General features: G+C 41.9%; 1 long non-coding RNA gene across 1 annotated transcript in view; it reads right to left on the reverse strand.

Moving 5' to 3' along the window:
- Positions 1–2430: 2430 nt before the first annotated feature.
- The window catches only part of LOC138268595 (uncharacterized), a 227632-nt gene continuing 211403 nt past the window's right edge, over positions 2431–18659 (reverse strand). The window contains exon 5 of the long non-coding RNA XR_011200031.1: positions 2431–5959. This is a non-coding gene — a long non-coding RNA (uncharacterized lncRNA). The remainder of the gene's footprint in view (positions 5960–18659) is intronic.

The raw sequence follows: 18659 nt of genomic DNA on the forward strand, positions 1-18659 counted from the left end.
AGTTGGGTTTGATCCTAAAGGTGAGTGATTATTTATAAATACAGCAAGGTGTTTTAAGAGAAACTGGAAAAATCAAAATGAAGAAAGATTGTATATTAATCAGGAATAAATTAAGGAGTGTAACACACAGTGTATGGGGTGAACTTTCTAAACATTTTCAGCACATGCATGAGGAAGGCCTCATAATCCTGGCCGCCGGATATACCTCCGTAAAAAATTGTTGTCCAGAGATTTTCATTTTTGTTTTGTGTTTTGAAACATTAGAGAAGCAATTCAGCTTGGGTCGACATTGCTGATCCAGGTCAAATTTTTCTGGACAACAATTTTAAAAATGGCAGATGTGTTGCAGTGATGATGTAATATTGCAGGAAGCATGGGACTTATATACTTTATTTTGGTGACATAAAATAGGTTTTGGGGGTCAAGTAGTCTGATAGAGACAGAAAATAACTCCTCAGAGCAGCCCTTCCACCATCTAAATGGCGGCAATAGTAGAGGAAGAAGAAACATATGTAGAAATGAAACAAATATTAATGATTTTATGTATACACCAAACAATGTTTATGATCTGAATATGAAAAAAAATGTTTATCACTCCCGTTTTAGACACATTTACATAGTTCACTTTATTTGTTTGGCAATCGCTTGTGGTACATTTGCAGAATGTTGAACATTTAGGAAGAGCATATCGACAGGGACATCTTTTTGTAGCACACTTTTTGCAAGTACATGTACGTGTAAGTTCTGTGGGCAGAGACCTTAGAAATTGCTTAGGTTTTAGCACACCATCAATATCTTTCCAACCAAATTCACATGCATGGTCCAAAGTATTTACACATCTTCTGATCAAGTAGAACGTTCTTTTAATGTGTCCATGCACAGAATATGACATCAGTGAAAGGTCACTTAGCGGGACTGATCTCTTGAACTCACTGTACCAAAGATCATCAAATGTGTGACACCCAGAACTAATTTTCCACACACGCACAAGGTATTTCACTACGTCTTTAAAGTCACATTCTTCTTCTGTCTGAGCAAATCCTTTGAGACAAGTGTCACAGGTTCAGCAGTTAAACCTCCACGTTTTGTTCCAATTTTGCTCATAGTGTCATCACCTGTAAGAATATGTGCCTTGATAAGAACATTGGGCATCTCTGGGTCAAGTTCCTTGTACAGAATATGAAGCGGGATTAAGTGCCTTTTCTCGCCTGTTCCATAACTCTGACAATCCTTGATTTATGAACTTTGCATCAAATCTAAGTAGCACACTAATAACAACTGTGTAATTTGAGAGTACAATGACTCAATTGACACCATTTCAAACAGGCCACTCATCATGGGCACAAAACGAAGGTCCGCTTCCCTTCCTCCAATTTGCTGTTAATTCTTGAACAATATGGCCCATAACTTTTGAATATATCGCTGCAGGCACCAGCTCCTAATTGACAATCATTCTACTTGCAATAATTGGAAATTCAGTGTTCACTGAAGCATCAGCAATGCTTTGGAGAGTTAAAATCTTTGAGTTCATCTTGTTCGATGTTGATGACCAGAATTTATTAAGTTGCACAGGTATAGGTATTGCATTTTTGAGGCAGGCAAGGTCAGTTGTTCCACTTGCAGACATTCGTCTGATTTTCTTACATTCTCTGACAGATAGTTCAAGATAACTATCAAAGACAATGTGCAGTTCTTGAATGGTGCACACTGAATTTAGTATCTGTAAAACAGTCTGAATGACCTCTCCGAAGTTTTGCATGGATGAAATCTTGACCATTCGCCATTGTGACATATAGGCCCTGATTCTAACCCCGGCGGTCTTCGACCGCCGGGGCGAGGGTCGGCAGGAGCACCGCCGACAGGCCGGCGGTGCCCCGCAGGGCATTCTGACTGCGGCGCTTTGGCCGCGGTCAGAAAGGGTAAACCGGCGGTCTCCCGCCGGTTTACCGCTGCCCTCAGAATCCCCCATGGCGGCGCAGCTTGCTGCGCCGCCATGGGGGATTCTGACCCCCCCTACCGCCATCCTGTTCATGGCGGGAAAGCCGCCATGAACAGGATGGCGGTAGGGGGGGGTCGCGGGGCCCCTGGGGGCCCCTGCCGTGCCCATGCCAATGGCATGGGCACGGCAGGGGCCCCCGTAAGAGGGCCCCGCAAGGTATTTCAGTGTCTGCCTTGCAGACACTGAAATACGCGACGGGTGCTACTGCACCCGTCGCACCTTTCCACTCCGCCGGCTCGATTACGAGCCGGCATCCTCGTGGGAAGGGAGTTTTTCCCTGGGCTGGCGGGCGGTCTTTTGGAGACCGCCCGCCAGCCCAGGGAAAAACTCATAATACCCTCCGCGGTCTTCTGACCGCGGAGCGGTATTATGGGGGCGGAATTCTGGCGGGCGGCCTCCGCCGCCCGCCAGGATTAGAATCACCCCCATAGTCTACAACAAAGCAGTTTTCAATGAGGACACCTTTTCGAACTGAAATTCTTCAGGTGAAAGTTTTTTTCAGACCTCTTGTACAAGTTTGTGCTTCACTGGTTTCGTTGCAGCATCTCCATCAAATAATGCGTTTGTCCAAAGAAGATCATGCGACAATGTCCTTGATAAATTCACCTCTTTCTTTTGCTACATTCAACTCTCTATGTGCTTGCGGAAGTTGTTTTTTTGTATCCTGTTTTGTAGTGGCTGGTTGGATGAAACTCTGACTATGGCAATTAAAGCGTGGAAGTTTAGCTTTAGTGATTATGTAAAACGGCTTTTCTCTTTCAGTACAAATCTCTCCTGCATCAGTTCTGCATAGTTTCGATCCATGTCCCAGACATCTAGTAGATGTGTCTTTATATTGTTATCGACTTATTGTTTGGTCGCGAAGTTGTGTAGTCGAACAGGCTTAGTCATTTCAAAGGGGTTTCCTAGCTGCTGCAGGAAATGAAAAGGCTGTTTACATGTTTATTAAAACTTTCCCCTCTCTTTCACACAAGTTTGTGGTGAGGAACAGTTTCACGATGGTCCATTAATTTTGAATTTGTCATCTCTCTGAAAACATTGCAAAATGAAAGGACTTCATGGTGAACTAGCTGGCATTGAGCAACATATTCACTTTTACATGTCTGACCAACAATTCCATTGGAGCTTTTCTGTGATCTCTGGATTGTCTCTTCCAGTTTCATATCTGGATCCACGGGCATTGAACCTTCTCTCTCTGTCTTTCACCACAAAATGTCTTTGGATTAATTTTCTGTAGAGGTATGGTTTTTCCACCATTAGTTTCTTCACTCTTCCCAAATACTATGCAATGGAATTCATGAAACACAGTAATTAGTGACTCCACATTCTTCACATGCAGCTCTCAATCATCTTCCCGATCATCATATACCACGTTTTTCACTAAAGCTATCATGGGTAAAACATTTACTTGCAAAGTTCTGATTTTTCTTCACATTCTTTGACAGACTTTATGAACTTGGCTTTCAGATTTTGAACTGAATGTATTGAGCATTGCCTGGCTTTGCATTATGTCTTTTGAATGAAGTGCTCCCTCTGCCTTGTTCATTTGTGAGATGCAAAACCTAATTTGTCATTCTTGTTCCAGAAAGCATTTCAACTTACTGTTTCTGTAGTCTCAGATATGATGAGCATTCCTTGTAACAAACAAAACATAATAAGTTACGCTCAATACTGACTGGACAGTTTTGCTTCCAAAGATTTCAGCATCAATAAGTGCTGCGTCTATGCCACATCTACTGAGATAACTTCCTGCACACAGCAACACAACTTTTTTCATGTGGAAAGCGTCCATCATTTGATATAGATAATCAAATTCTACTGGAAGGCTCATAAAAATGTCAGCTACAATATGATCAACACCTTCATCAGAGAAAAGTAGCAGAAGAGGCTGGTCTTCAAGCTGAGCATGCACATTTTGAAACATTTCTTAAAGCTATGTATACTGTTGCATAGCTTGTGACTGGAGATGGTATTTCTGTTACAAAACTCAACCCTCTTCAGTGGCTCGGTATTCTGGGTGATCAGAGCATCATTTCCAGCCCACGGAGGAACTGGCTTTTGTTTATCCTTCAGTCCGCACTGAATAAGCAATATGATAAATTCAGTTAAATCAGCCTTGCAGACAGTATCATCAGGTAGAAGAAGATCCATGTCCTCACCCGCTTTGAAACTTTCTGGTAGACTGGGACATGTTGATGGCTTTGAGTGATTTTGCACACCTTGGGTTAATCATTTGCAGCTTCATTTGTTTATGCCTACAGCTGACATAGCTTGTTTTCCAGCAGCTACTTCAGTGGTACAGTCTTGAAAAAGCACCATGGCAGTATCATGTGTGCTGGATGTTCCAGACAAAGAAAAGCTGTCTTCAAAATCAAAATTATCAAGAGCAGCAATTGTAAATCCTTTCCGGGTAAAGTGACTTGGAAGTAGTTTGCTGTCATATTCAAAAGATTTTACAGCATGATCTGCTAACTAGTTCCTGCCTTGTACTATGTCATTATAATTTGTTGATACACCAGTCCTATCCATTGTAGTGATTAGCTCTCTACTTCTGCACTTGTCGTAGATTCTGTGGGCCTTCACCGTGTGTAGCAGAGTTTTCTTATTGCCATGATGTAATTCATAAAACATGATTTGGAAAAGACAGTACATTTGCACAGCATAACCCTGTCGGTTCATGGGATTGTCTTCCACTTCTTCGCTTAAGTCGTCAAAGCCATCCCCAATGTTGTCGGCTTCTGTTCTGAACTCAAGAACTTTAGTTTGTAACAGTTTTGCTTTGCTGATATTAAACAATGATGTTAAAATGTTAAGACAACTTCAGGCATTCTTGTTGATTCCCATGATTTGCAGAGCTCTGGGGCATCCCAGAATTTGTCAATAAGTCTAAAATCTAAATCTTTCAGGACATTTCTTAAAATGGTTCCTGCTGATTTTACTCTATCGTGTGATCTTATTTTGGCAGCAAGAACGTAGGGAGTTAAATTAGCTGAGAACACCATAAGTAGCTCATACTTTTTGTTAGACTGACAAAAACGAATTCTGTCATTGTCATTCTCACCAGAAAAATCTTAATTTCATTATTATGGATTAATACAGTTTCATAAATGTTGACCATTATTTCTCTGATCTCACTGAGTGTGAACCCGTAGCCAGCACTAAAGAGTGGCTTTAAAACTTCATTTGCTTTTTCAAAGAGTGCAAACTTAACTGAAGGCTGGCGGTTACGTTGCTACTGGGAGCTCATTGGACTTAGATCCGATTTTTCTTGGTTGACCAAATTTTTTTGGAATGTATGCACACTTGCAGTTTGGGTGGGCATACAAATCCGCTGCAAATACATTCACCTTACTGTTTAGATCAGCTACTCAACCGAAATGTCATCTTGGAAGAAACTAGCTGCAGATAAAAACTTGTTTGCCATTTGAGACTCACATACTCTGTACTTTGTTCTTTCGTCAGTCCCTTTGGCCCTTGTTCTGGCTTAAATAAAGATAACATATTGAAGATCCTCTGTTTTCTGATCAGTTGTTGGAGGCGGATGAGGGGTAGCCATAGATCTTCTAAGTAGATGGGCATTGGGGTTGGTTGTTGTCACTTTCTGAGTAGACTCACATTCTTGTTGTGATTCACCGGTTTATACTATTTTTTGACAACTTTTCTTCCAGACTTTTCGCCACTTGTAGCACTTGTTACAATGATAAAATGTTTGATCCTCTTTCCCCATGAGTTTCAATCTTTTTGGAACTTCGTCTTGCCGTATTTCAGCAGCATTTTAAACTCTCTTCTGCCAGCCACAGGTGATGTTAGCTTTTCTTTTGGATTAGTTTGGGATATGACACACTTTTCTTTGTTGAAGGAGTCTTCAGATTTTGTAGTTAGCAACACTCTGTCAGAAGGTAAAGATCCTCTGCCACCACCTGCTTTGCTCATGTTTATGAATTTGAATCAACAGAAAACCTGAAAAAAACAATATAAAAATAAGTTACCAATATAATGGCTAAAAACCATCAGTAGAGAGTTGCCATTTTGGGGCATTATTTTCTGTCTCTGTAAGACTACTTGACCCCAAAACCTATGTTTTGACACCAAAACGAAGTATATAGGTCTCATGGTTCATGAAATATTATATCATCCAAGCAACCCAAACTAAATTACTTCTCTAATGAAACAAAAACACAAATTAAAAATGAAAATTTCTGGACATTATTTTTTTTATGGAGGTATATGAGGGGGGCCAGGACTATTATTGAACAGTAGACACCACATTTTGGCTTTCACCAATAATTTTGGCCAAAAAGTATTCAGGCAAATTATGTCTCTGCATTGATTTGCGATGTCTAAACAATGTCATTCAGGTAGAAAGCTTTCAACCCCTACATATTGAGGACTTGTTACCACCATTGGTCAGCCCAAGTGGTTCACTAAATGGGATTTTCATGCAGCGTACCATCAGTTAGAGCTGAATATGGATTCTCAACATTACATTACATCCTTTGTTACACCTGATGGTACATTTCAGATCTATTGCATGCCATTTAGTCTAGCCTTGAGACCTTATATTGTCAGAAGCATATGTCTGCTAATTTCAAAGATGTTGTCACCTTTCAAGTTAAAATTTTGATCTACACAAAAACAGAATTTGAGCATAATGCAGTTCTGGTTTTTTAGAAGTTCACTTAAGAAGAACAATGAGTTTGTTTGGTTCAACCAATGTCAAATCAAATCACTTTTCATCCTATTAAGCAAAGCATAGCCTCAGCACCTGCATGGCAACCATATGTAGAAGGTACCAGGGCATTCATTATAGCAGAGCCCAACTATGACAGCCTTTGATGGAAAGAAGCTTTTGTCATCTCAGTGTTAAAAACATACAACAAACATAACCTGTGAGTTTTCTGCATGCGGCACACGATGGAAGAAGCTATTTTGAGGGTATCAGAAGATTCCAGACTGATTGTAGATCAATGTGGCAGAGCTCTCCTATTTTAGTGGATCTCAGTGACACATTTGATACTGTTGCTCATCCCACTCTGATCTATCATCTATCCTCTCTAGGTATTAGCGACAAAGCACTCAGTAGGATTTCCTCAATTCTGTAAATCAGAAACTAGTCTGCCAGTGTGCCCCAATTCCACTCTTTTCCAAAAACTTCGATCTTTAGGGTCCTATATTTTCTCATCTATAATTTACTCTGCGCTTGTGCACTGATTCTCAGCTACAGAGTTTCCCTTATGTTATTTACCAATGACATCCAGGTCCTTACCTCCTTTATAGTGATCTGGGTTGTCTCCAGGACAACTTCAATACCTGGTTGTTGAGTGTTGCATGTTAGATTAAAGAAAACCCTCTTAACTCAACAGCAAAAAGAGAGGTATAATAGTATCTGGGGGGCCATGTACTTTCTGGACCCCCATTTGGTGGTCTTCATAGATAAACATAGTTTGTACCTTGGTTGACAACAGCAGACATCTATGAGTTACATTCAATTGTTCTTCTCTTCCAGTTAGTTTCATACAGGGATACTGCACAACTTTATTATTTTCCTCCCTTTGAAACATGGGAAACTGTGGTGCAAGCCAATGTCTATATAGGACTGGCTATGGTAGTGTTCTTTACGTAGATCTTCCTAAACACTTGATACTGGGGCTACAGCTAATCCAATAATTTGCTGCCATATTACTAGTGGGCATACTCATTGCTTCTGGTAGCTGACTGTCTGGTAGCACTGACTTGCTACCAGAGCCAAACACTCGATTTTCAAATCTTTGTGCATCTGCCATTGTGCCTGTCACAAAATTACCTCTTTTGAAAAAGCAGATCAAATTTTGTATGCTACTCAGAGCTTTTCAATCCTCCAACAGTCTCATAAAGCTTCTGACCATTTAGAAGGACAGGTTGGATTGTTAGTCTGTGTCCTGGGGAGCCACCTATGGGACACAGAGTTTTCCCTGCCAGTGAGAGCATGGGCAGGGAAACGGAAGAACCAGAAGTCTGCTCCCATCTGGTGACAGCTTTAAAAATAATCCTGCTTGGTGAGAGCAGACATCTGTGCAGGGAAACACATATTGCTCCCACCCAAAGGAAGCAAGTGGAAACAGTTGCTCCTTCTGGGCAGGAGCAATGCCAGCTCCCACAGCATGCGGGAAGATGGCTGGGACAGTGGGGCCCTGGCGCTTCCCATGGGGTCCCCAATGTAGTGGGTTTTGGGTGGCCTAGGTGGTCACTGGAGCACCCACTAGAGGCCCAGGGAGATGGGGGTCTGGGGCCACAAAGGGTCAAGCAGGGGGCTGCATGCCCCCTAGAAAAAGAAATGCCCCAGAGGATGGGGTCTCCAGTGCCAAGAAGCCATAGGGAGGGTGGCTGTGCGCCCTCTCTCCTTATTTAAAGATAAATGCCCCATTGAATGGGGTCCATGGAGCCCAAAGTAACTCAGGGTGGGGGGCATGTGCTCCACTCCCCTTAATTAATAAAAGAGACACTGGGGGATGGGGTCCCTGGGGCCAAAAGAGGCTCGAGAAGGGGGGCTGTGTGCCCCCTCCCCTTAAATAAAAAGAAGGGCCTGGAGGGCATGGGGTATTTGGGGCCTTAAAAGTTAAGGAAGGGGGGCTGTGCACCCCCTTCCCCTGTACTTGTTTTTAAGAAGGGTGTCCTGGGTAGGCACTTTGACACCAAAGTGAATATTAAATAAGAGGCAGGAGTTTTTCACCTACAAAATATAATATTATATAACAAAAAATGTAAAAAGAAAGAGACATGTTCTTAATAAAACTTTATTAAACATTTTTTCGTAATCACTATTGATAAGTATTGCATTGTGTGAATTATTGAAAAATACATTTGATTACAATTATTGGTGAGTTTTTGGAGAAAGATCATAGCTTGGCTTTATATTATTGGTGAGGTTTTGGAGAAAGATCATAGCTTGGCTTTATACATATTGACATGCTCACTCCTTGATAAAGCCATTAGGCTCGCTTTTCATATTTTGGTGTTGCAGAAGGCTGTGCGTAGCTAAGGGCTGTCTGCTCATAGGTCCTGCCACACAATGGAGGTTGGGTGCCTGCAGGGAACTGGACTACCATGGATGCTGGGTGCGGGCCTGGCTGTAGGCCATAGGCCGTGCACGGAGGCAGCTGGCTGCCCACAGGAGATTGAATGGAGGGCCTGGCCACAAGCTAGGCCCTGTGGCGCACCCCCCGCTGTGCACAGCCTTTGGCCATTAGTATTTCTTTAATGAATTGTGCATTTTTTCTCAGTCACTAAAGTGAAGTGAATCAGTTTTTTGAGCTGGCAGTTGGAAGTGCATCTTTCGCTGACTGTGAGAATACGAGAAACAAAGGCAAAGGAAATGACTTTATTTCAGGTTTTTAAAGCGGGCAGCCATATTTGAAATGGGCATGCACTGCATTCGGTCATGTTTCTAGGGTAAACAGGGCCGACATTAGAGGCAAGACCCTAAAGTTGCATGATTATGATCGTATCATTGCTTTAACACTTCCAACGAGAGCTAAAGTCAGTTTTTTTGGTGGTACAGTGAAGAAAACACCAGTTGGCAGTGTTCAAACTTAAGAGAGTGTTTTGGAAACTAAAAACAATTTTTAATTGAAGATAAAGTGAAAGCAAACTATTATACAGAAATACAATATAAACAGAATGTCTGAGGAGCAGAAGTAAAAGAGGAAGGTAGAATAAGGCATATAGTAAGACAAAAGGTTAAAGAGTCTGTGGAAGAAACAATAAAAACATATTCAAGAGTAGCAAAAGGAGAAATGTAGTTAATGAAGAAACAGAATTCTGGTCTCTCTCAGAAGAGGAGGCTTTAGCAAAGCAAAGGGCCAAGATGCAAGCACTTCAAGAAAAAGAGACACGTATCAGTGAAGAAAGAGACTTTAAGATTTGAAATAGGAGTCCTAAGCACCTTGCAAAGAAAGGGTATCCTTAGTGGCACAACAAAAAGGCAGTATATCCCCGCTATGGACGGTATTAAGACATACCAATTCAGATATACCCAACAGGGATATGGATGAATATGTTTTTGATTTAGATGCCTATAATATATTGGGAAATGAATTTGCTGATTTGGATGATTTGGAAGCATACTTAGGAAAGTCAGTAAAGGATCCTTCAGTGATGACGGCTAAATGTTTATGCCCTGTAATTGGTGAGGAAGAGACCTTAACTCCAAATTTATTTGGACCTATAATTAATTACATATTTATTCAAACTTGGAAGAGATCCAAGAAAGTGTTTGGAATGGGCTTTAAAGCAGTGCAAGGATAGGTTTTGGGATATATATTGGGGCCTTTAGCACAAATATTTGATTTGGTTGAAGAAGCCTATGTTAACAGCAGTGACATAAATGTCGAACTCCTGAGAGGTTGGAGTGAAAGGGCAATTTGTTTTCTATGAAATGCAAGCACAGGCCTCATTGCAGAGAGAAGGAAAGGGGTAATATTGTGCCTAAGACCCAAATAAGGAGAGTTAACACAGAAGAAATCCTCTCGAGAGGCTAGAGAATTATTGTTTGGTGAAGGGATGGTGGAATACCTAGGCAAATATGTCTCCATATTTACAGCTTTGGATAAAGGGCAAACTTCTTTGAGGAAGCTTTTTAATTGAGGCAATGTATATGGTAGGGCTAAAAGGAGAGGGCAAACGTTCGGCTGGACTAATTACAGATCCCAATATTATCAAGGTAGAAGAATATACAGATGGAACCAGTCTGGAGGAGGTTTCTAACCCCAAAAAGATGGAGGAGAAAGAGTGAGAGCCTCAAGAGGTAGAGGACAGCAAAATACAAATTTGCAAGGTGAGTATGAAGATTATTACTGGTTTTACTCAGGAAAAGGTGGGAGAATGGTTAAAACATTTTGTGGATGAGTGAAACTTAATAACACATGAACCTTGGGTGATTTCTGCAGTGTAAGTATATATAATAGAGTTCAACAAAGAACCATTTCAGGTAAGAAAGTCAAGGGAGTTGGCATTTAGTCAAATACAAGAACAGATTGTTGCAAAAGAGATAGATCTTCTATTAGACAAAGAAGCAGTCGTAAAAATTGGAGAAAAGGAAAAAAGGTTTGTCAGTACCCTTTTCTTGGAAGAAAAAAAGGACAAGAGACCAGTAATAAATTTAAGAGAATAAAATTGCTATGTAATGGACAGATATTTCAAAATGGCGGGAGCACATATGTGGAGGGATATTTCACAACAGTTGGATTGGATGGTAAAACTGGATCTAAGGGATGCCTACTTTACGATTAAGATGGACACGGAGTCAGCGTGTTCTACAGTTCAGATGGGAAGGTCAGTTATGCCAGTTCACATGTCTTCTGTTTGGTCTATTAGCAGCTCTGTGGTTTTTCACAAATATTCAAAAACTTGTAGTGGGTATTTTTTATGAGAACAGGGTTTTAGAATGATTATATACTTAGATGACATTCTTAGCATGAATCAAAGTTTGGAAATGTTGCAAGTTTGTTTTTCTATGGTAAAAGATTTGCTGGAGGAATAGGGTTTTTTGGTCAACCAAGAGAAATCGGATCTACAGCCATCCCACATTGTGTAATTTTTAGGGTTTCCAATAGATACAGTGAAAGTACAACTACAACTGCCAGAAAGGAAGATAGGTATGCCAAAACCAAGTTTGTTGCTAGGCTAATAAATGTGCTTTTGGTTTGCCAAAGACATCTTGGGGACATTCAGAAAGCTGACCTAGGAATGAATTCTGTCCGTTGCTTGCCATTGGCATTGTGGGTTGTGACTCATATTTTCTTGTTTTCCATTTGCTGGCTTTGTTTATTTGTTTTAGGCTGTCCAGCTTGAGTTCGTACCTTCCCTTGCCAAACCTTATTTGTAGTATCCTTCCAAGTGCTTCCTTTCTGTAAACAGCCCTGTAAATCGTGTTATCATCTCATCACATTTACTGTGCATTCAAGGACCAAGGTCAAATGCAAGGTGCTGTCTTCTGAGGGCACTTATTTACTTTTCTTTCTCTGACATCAAGGTGAGAGGATTTATGTAACAATCGTGCTGGATACTGGGGGTAGAAAAAACAAACTCTAGCACACAACAACATTTAATTGAACAGTCTAAGTATTTCAGAATATATCAGAATTAGGAAGACAAATAAGCACATTTTTGTTATTTCTGAAGTGTGCTGGAAACAAATACTTGAAAATGATCAAAACGAATCATCTCACTACGTTATGCAATAGCCACACATTTTCATCTGTGCACTGTATAGATTAGTAAAACTGTATGCCTGTGCAAATGTAATTGTCATTTCCATTGAAAATGTGTTGTTTGTAATGCAGTGTGCTACCACACCATGAATACTCCACTCTTCTGCATACCCCTGCATTCTACTCTGCACCACTCCACTTTACACCACTCCACTGTACTCTGCACTACTCTACTCAACTGCACTCCACCACTCTCTACTCTACTTTGTACCACTCTAGTCTGTGCCAGTGCACTCTTCGCCACTCTACTCTACACCATTGCACTCTGTGCCACTCCACTCTACAGTACTCTAGATCTAGGCCACACCAATCTACTCTGTACAACTCCACTCTACGCCACACTGCACTCTACACCATTGCACTCTATGCCAGTACACTCTACGCCATTGCACTTTACTCTGTAACACTCAACGCTATGCTCCTGTGCTCTATGCCTATCCACTGTATGCCTCTCTAATCGACTCTGCACCATTGTACTCTATGCCACTGCACTCTACAACACATTACTCTATGAAGTTACATTTTAAGCCACTGTACGCAACTGCACTCTACCCTGCACCACTCCACTTCACTCTACTCTGAAATTATCTACTCTACGCCACTCTACTCCACGCCACTTCACTCTATGCCACTACACTCTATGCCACTCTACTCTTAACCATTGCTCTTTATGCCAATGCACTGTATACAACTGCACTCTACTTTGCATCACTGTACTTTACACCACTGCTCTCTATGCCACTCTACTCCACTCTGCACCACCACACTCTGACACTGTACCCTGCACTAATCCGCTCTGCGCTATTGTACTACATTCTACACTACAGCACTCCATGCCACTGCCCTCTACGCTACTCTGTTCCACACCACGCTATGCCACTAGACTCTACTCTGCACTCTACTCCACTGCACTCTATATGCCACTCCTCTACTCTGCGCCACTGCCTTCTGCTTCACTCAAGTCTACGGCACTCCACTCTGCACCACTCTACGCCACTCTGTGGCACTCTATTCTGTGCTACTCCACTCTACTATGTACCACTGTAATCTATGCCACTGCATTATACAGCACTGCCTTGTATGCCACTGAATTCAATGCCACTGCACTCTAAGCATCTATACTCTGCAACACTCTATACCAATGCAACCTACATCAGTCTACTCTACACATCTCCAGTGTATGCCACTCTACGGGACTCCACACTATGCCACTTCATTACACTACACTCTCTGCCACGCCACTCTACAACACTCTACTTCACTCTTCGCCATTCCTCTCTATGACACTCCACATCACCCCCCTCGATGCCACTTTTAGCCATGCTATACAGCAGCCACGCTGGTGTACAACATGTCTAAAACACATTGGCAAAGTCGATAGCTCTTGCATAGGCGAGACCTATTGACTTTGCCAGGGCTTGTTGTAGATTATTATCAAACTGAATAGCACATGATGCCTAAATAAACATGTGCTCCGTGTTACACTTTATCACCTTTAAGGATGGCAACCTGGCATGGTTTACAGAGGTGTTCAATGCATATTTCATATGCGTGTCAGGAACTCTGTGTGGAGCACTCCTCAAGGTCACAGAATTTCTCCTTACGGATGTAGTGTATCGAAGCGGAGGAGCTGATAAAGACATACACCAGGACACAGATACAGATTAAAGCTCAGGAACAGGATATAGAAGGGTGACAACCTAGCGTGAACAAACAGGGAATGGAACAATAATAGATAAACACCCTGGGTTACCACTAGGGTTGTACACAGGTAAGACTCAGAACTTGCCTCATGCATGTTAGCCCACTAGGGTAAGTGTAATGTAATACTCTAACCGTAATTAGTGTATGAGTTATTGGGGGAAAGGATTTGTGAAACGAGGTTTCTGTAATTGTTATGGTTTTAATTAACTTGAACGATAAACAAATTTGAACTTTGAATTCTGGAGGTAATGCATTTGTTGGAGATACCCGTATTTTGTCTAATACCAGTTTTGAAGCAAAGTAGAATTGAGAGTTCATTTGTCTCCTGCAAAGCACACCATATAATATGTAAAGGACAATTTTTCAATTTATGTAGCAAGGTAAGTGTATTACTGCTTTTTTCACAGAGATCCCTTTCTTACTTGCAGTTCATTAATTGTAATCTTTCTAATATAGCATAGTGAGCTGTGAAGGACATGTGTCTCCTGCACCCTGTAACCCTTACTGTCTTATGTAACACTTCCTGTACACTTATTTACACACTTATATGATTTATTGTCAATATATAATGTGTACATGTGACGTAAAGCGCCCTGACACGCAGCATTGGGATAAGTAACACTATAACAGAAATAAAACAAAATTTGGTATTTAAATTGTTATTTGTGTAAATACTGGGACAAACCAACACATCTGACATCCTTACAGTGCATACATATCTCATGTCTGGGGACTGAATAAAGTCAAAAGCATGCCTCTTCTAAGTACTTGTTAAGTAACAAGCTGTGTGCCTTTATTTCCCCTACATTGTGTTCGCATTTAGGTGTGGGCTCCAGTTAGCTCCCAATTAGGATACTCAAACAAAAGGAGGCCTGATGGCCCTTTACCTTGGCCTTTGTTTTGTGCCAGGCCAAAATTCAAAACAACAAAGCCCCCTGGCTGCCTGCATGTTGCTGTTCGGAACAAAAGCAAAGCACACAATGTGCAGGCGGTGCTGAAAGTGTCCCTGTGTCTAAAAAGTGCACCAGGATGAGTGCAGCATATTTTAGTGAGGCCCAACTTCCTTGTAGGATGGACAGGGTCCTACCTCTGAAAATAGAGGGTGGATGCCAACTACCCCCGTGTACACATGACTTGTGTCCTGGTTAAGACTGCTACTATTCATGCTTTTCATGTTTTGTACCAATAACAATATGTTATCTTCAGCCTTTCCTAGCATTTTAGACCACATCATTTTGAATTGAGGGGCTGGGAGTTCAAATGTTACTGTTATGAACATAGGTTTGACATTTCAAGTTTGCAAAGTGCTGTTGGGTAAAACGCCAGGACTGGCTAAAGATGCCAGATATGGCATGTGGCTGCTTCTCAGTTTAGCACACAAATGTTTTCACTGAGTTTCTCTTTTGCTACTGCTCATCATGTATCTGTACTTTGAGGCTTGCTATGCAGTCACGTTTACTGGGCCTGTTATGTGTGAGGGAAGGTTAGATTCTGGGCACGAGTCCTAAAAAAACTAAGTGAGCGACTAACCAAGACAGGCAGTATGCAAGTGACATCATGGTGTGTGACATTACAGCATGTGACATCATGGCACAACGTTGCATGTGGCATCACAGGAAGTGGCACCACAACCCATGACCTCACAGGAAGTGACATCCCAGGAAGTGACATCAGATCCTAACACCGCACACATATGTTTAGCAGGTCTATCATGAGTACATTTGACCACATTACGAGATTTAACAAATTAGATTTTGCATCAGGATTGTGCCAAAAAAGTGATGCAACCCTGACAGAAAATCTGGGCCATAACTTCTAGGTTTATTTTTTTTTCAAACTTGGCCGCAAAGAAATTGGCAACAAGGAGCAACGTGGCAGTAAATCTATTCTGCTTAATTGGTTGCAAAGTGTGCATTTCAAAAGATCTCTTAGGGTTAAGGCACTTGTTGCAAAGATCTTTGTGTCCCCAGTAAACCTCAGTGAATAATAATAATGGTTAGATAACTCTGGAGGGAACACATTTGCTGAAGTGATCTGTGTTTTGTCTAGAACCAGTTTTGAATCAAAGTAGCATTGAGGGTTAAGGTATCTCCTGCAAAGCACACCATGTAATATGTAAATGACAGATTTAATTTAATGTAGCAAGGTACGTGGGATACTGCTATTAACACAGAGATCCTTTTCTTACTTGCAGTTCATAAATTGTAATCTTTATAATAGAGCACAGTGAGCTGTGAAGGACATGTGAATAAAGTCAAAAGCATGCCTCTCCTAAGTACTTTTTAAATAACAAGCTGTGTGCCTTTGTTTCCACTACATTGTTTGCATTTAGGTGTGGGCTCCAGATAGCTCCCAATCAGGATACTCGAACAAAAGGAGGCCTGATGGCCCCATAACTTTGGCCTTTGTTTTGTGCCCAGCCAGAATTCAAAACAGCAAAGCCCCCAGGCTGCCTGCATGTTGCTGCCCGGAACAAAAGCACACAACCTGCAGGCGACTGAATGTGTCCCAGTGCCTAAAAAGTGCACCGGGACGAGTGCAGCATATTTTAGCAGGGCCCAACTTTCTGACAGAGTGGATGTGGTCCCACCTGTAAAAATAGTGAGTGGACGCCTTCTACCTACATGTACCCCCGACTTGTGCTCTGGTTAAGAAAGCTACTATGCCTGCTTTTCATGTTTTGTGTACGCCATGCTTAAACAGCACTTTCAGTACCTGGATTTGAGGGTTGTTTGGACAAATACTTCAAGTGCTTTGTAAGAGAGGCTTCAACTGCTATGTCCTGTGCTATATATGTTTTTTTGTTTTGTAAGGGATGCTTGCTTTGCTGTTTCATGTGTTGTGCATATTTTATGTTAAGGAAGCTTGCATTGCTGCTGGCACTGAACATATGCAGTATGAGGGACTATTTGGCTGTTGGTCCCTGTGCTGTACTTATGCTCTGGTTTTGTGCATGTTGGAATCCTGTACTCCTGCTTGTGCTGTACCTGGTTCTGTGAGTAAATGAAGCTGTCCGTGCTGCTACATGTGGAGTATCTTTTGTTGCTTGTGTAAGCGAAACTTGCACTACTGCTGCCTGTACTGTAACTATTACCTGAGAGGGATGCTTTCTCTGTTGTTGCTCTTTTAGGTTTTGTCTGCATGCACTGTCTCCCTGAGACATTTTGTTTACATACAGTGCACTTACAGCCCGCCAATCGCTTAACAGTGGTTAGGTCCAATGTCACTCTCGTTTGCTTCCTTCCTGTTTGTCACGGCATGCAGGCGTCTTGCCCCCTTTATGTATCTGGTCCTCCCATGGAGCACGGACCCACATCCCCTCCCAGCGTCACTCACACTCTGGTACATGTCACTGCATATACTACCAGCAAAATACCCTTCCCTCCACTGCGCCAAATTTTATCACGGCGTAGTACTGTCAGTGGGTGTAACTCTCAATACAACTGGTTTATGTCGCTGTATGCATGGACTGACAGTGCTACACTCACTGGCTAGACTCAGTGCACAAATGTGCATTCCTGCACGCATTGACAGTTCTCGTGCCTATGATGCATATCACGGCCACACTTAAAGAACACTAGCAAAGGCTATCTCAGTTGCACCACTGTATTTATCTGCACACCTTTCTAGCGAACTGTAGCTTGACGAGCCCTGCACACATGCGTTGTGCGGGTCGCTGCAGTGTGATCGAGTGATGTGCACTACAGATGTATTGTATATTCTTGTCAACAAGCACTGCCTGAAGATTGTTTAAATTAACTTGCAGGCGGTGAGGCTGAGAGAAAACGTATGTCTGGCGGGTCGTGAGCAATTTATCTCAGTGAGCTGTACATCAATAGGTAAAATACAATGTTTCGGTTTCGGCTAGAAAGCTCATGCGCTGTGTATGCGAGGCATTTTGTGTACATACAGTGGGCTTACAGCCCACCCACAGCTTACCATGTCAGTACGTGTATTTTACCCAAAAATACTAAAGTGCAAAGCAAGGGTGTTGTGGCTGCACTCTCCCTTTCAAAACAACCTTGCCTGCAATATCAGTTATGGAATGATCTACGTGTGAAAAATGTGGCACTTCTCTAATTCAGGCACCCCCACTTCATGTCCAGCAATTGCAATCCTATTGTCTCACCCCCATTGCTGTTTAACCCGTCCCATAGATGAGCCTGTGTGTGTGACCATCATCCCTGGCATTCCTGAATGTACTGCCTTTAAAAAACTCTTCTCGACCAATCAGACAGGATAATTAATGACACTCACATGGCTGGTCTTCTTTCCAAGCAGTAAAATCTGGGGAGTTTAGTCAGAGCACACCTGTATGTCCTGCTCTCACAGACATGCTGACACCCTTGAGATAGTGCTTTTATTCTAATTTTTAGCCATATTGCACAGAAGCCTTGCTGCTCTAAAACGTGGCTAAAAGGCATTGGCAATGCCAATAGCTCTTGCATAGGTGAAACCTGTTGACATTGCCAATGCTTGTTGACGTTGCAGTTACTGAAGGGATCACTGTGATACCTACCCTCCCTCCTCCTCAGACATACATACACCTGTGACCACAGCAGTCAGGCAGGAGATCCTAAATAACCTTGGGGTGAAACTAGCCAAACAAGGTTGAATGGTCAAGGGAGAAAAATCTCTGAAAATGTTGACATAGTAAGACAGTGAAAAGAGGAAGAATACATAAGCATAATATACAATAAGGGAGACTA

Source organism: Pleurodeles waltl, chromosome 12 (assembly GCF_031143425.1).
Source record: "Pleurodeles waltl isolate 20211129_DDA chromosome 12, aPleWal1.hap1.20221129, whole genome shotgun sequence".
Classification (NCBI taxonomy): domain Eukaryota; kingdom Metazoa; phylum Chordata; class Amphibia; order Caudata; family Salamandridae; genus Pleurodeles; species Pleurodeles waltl.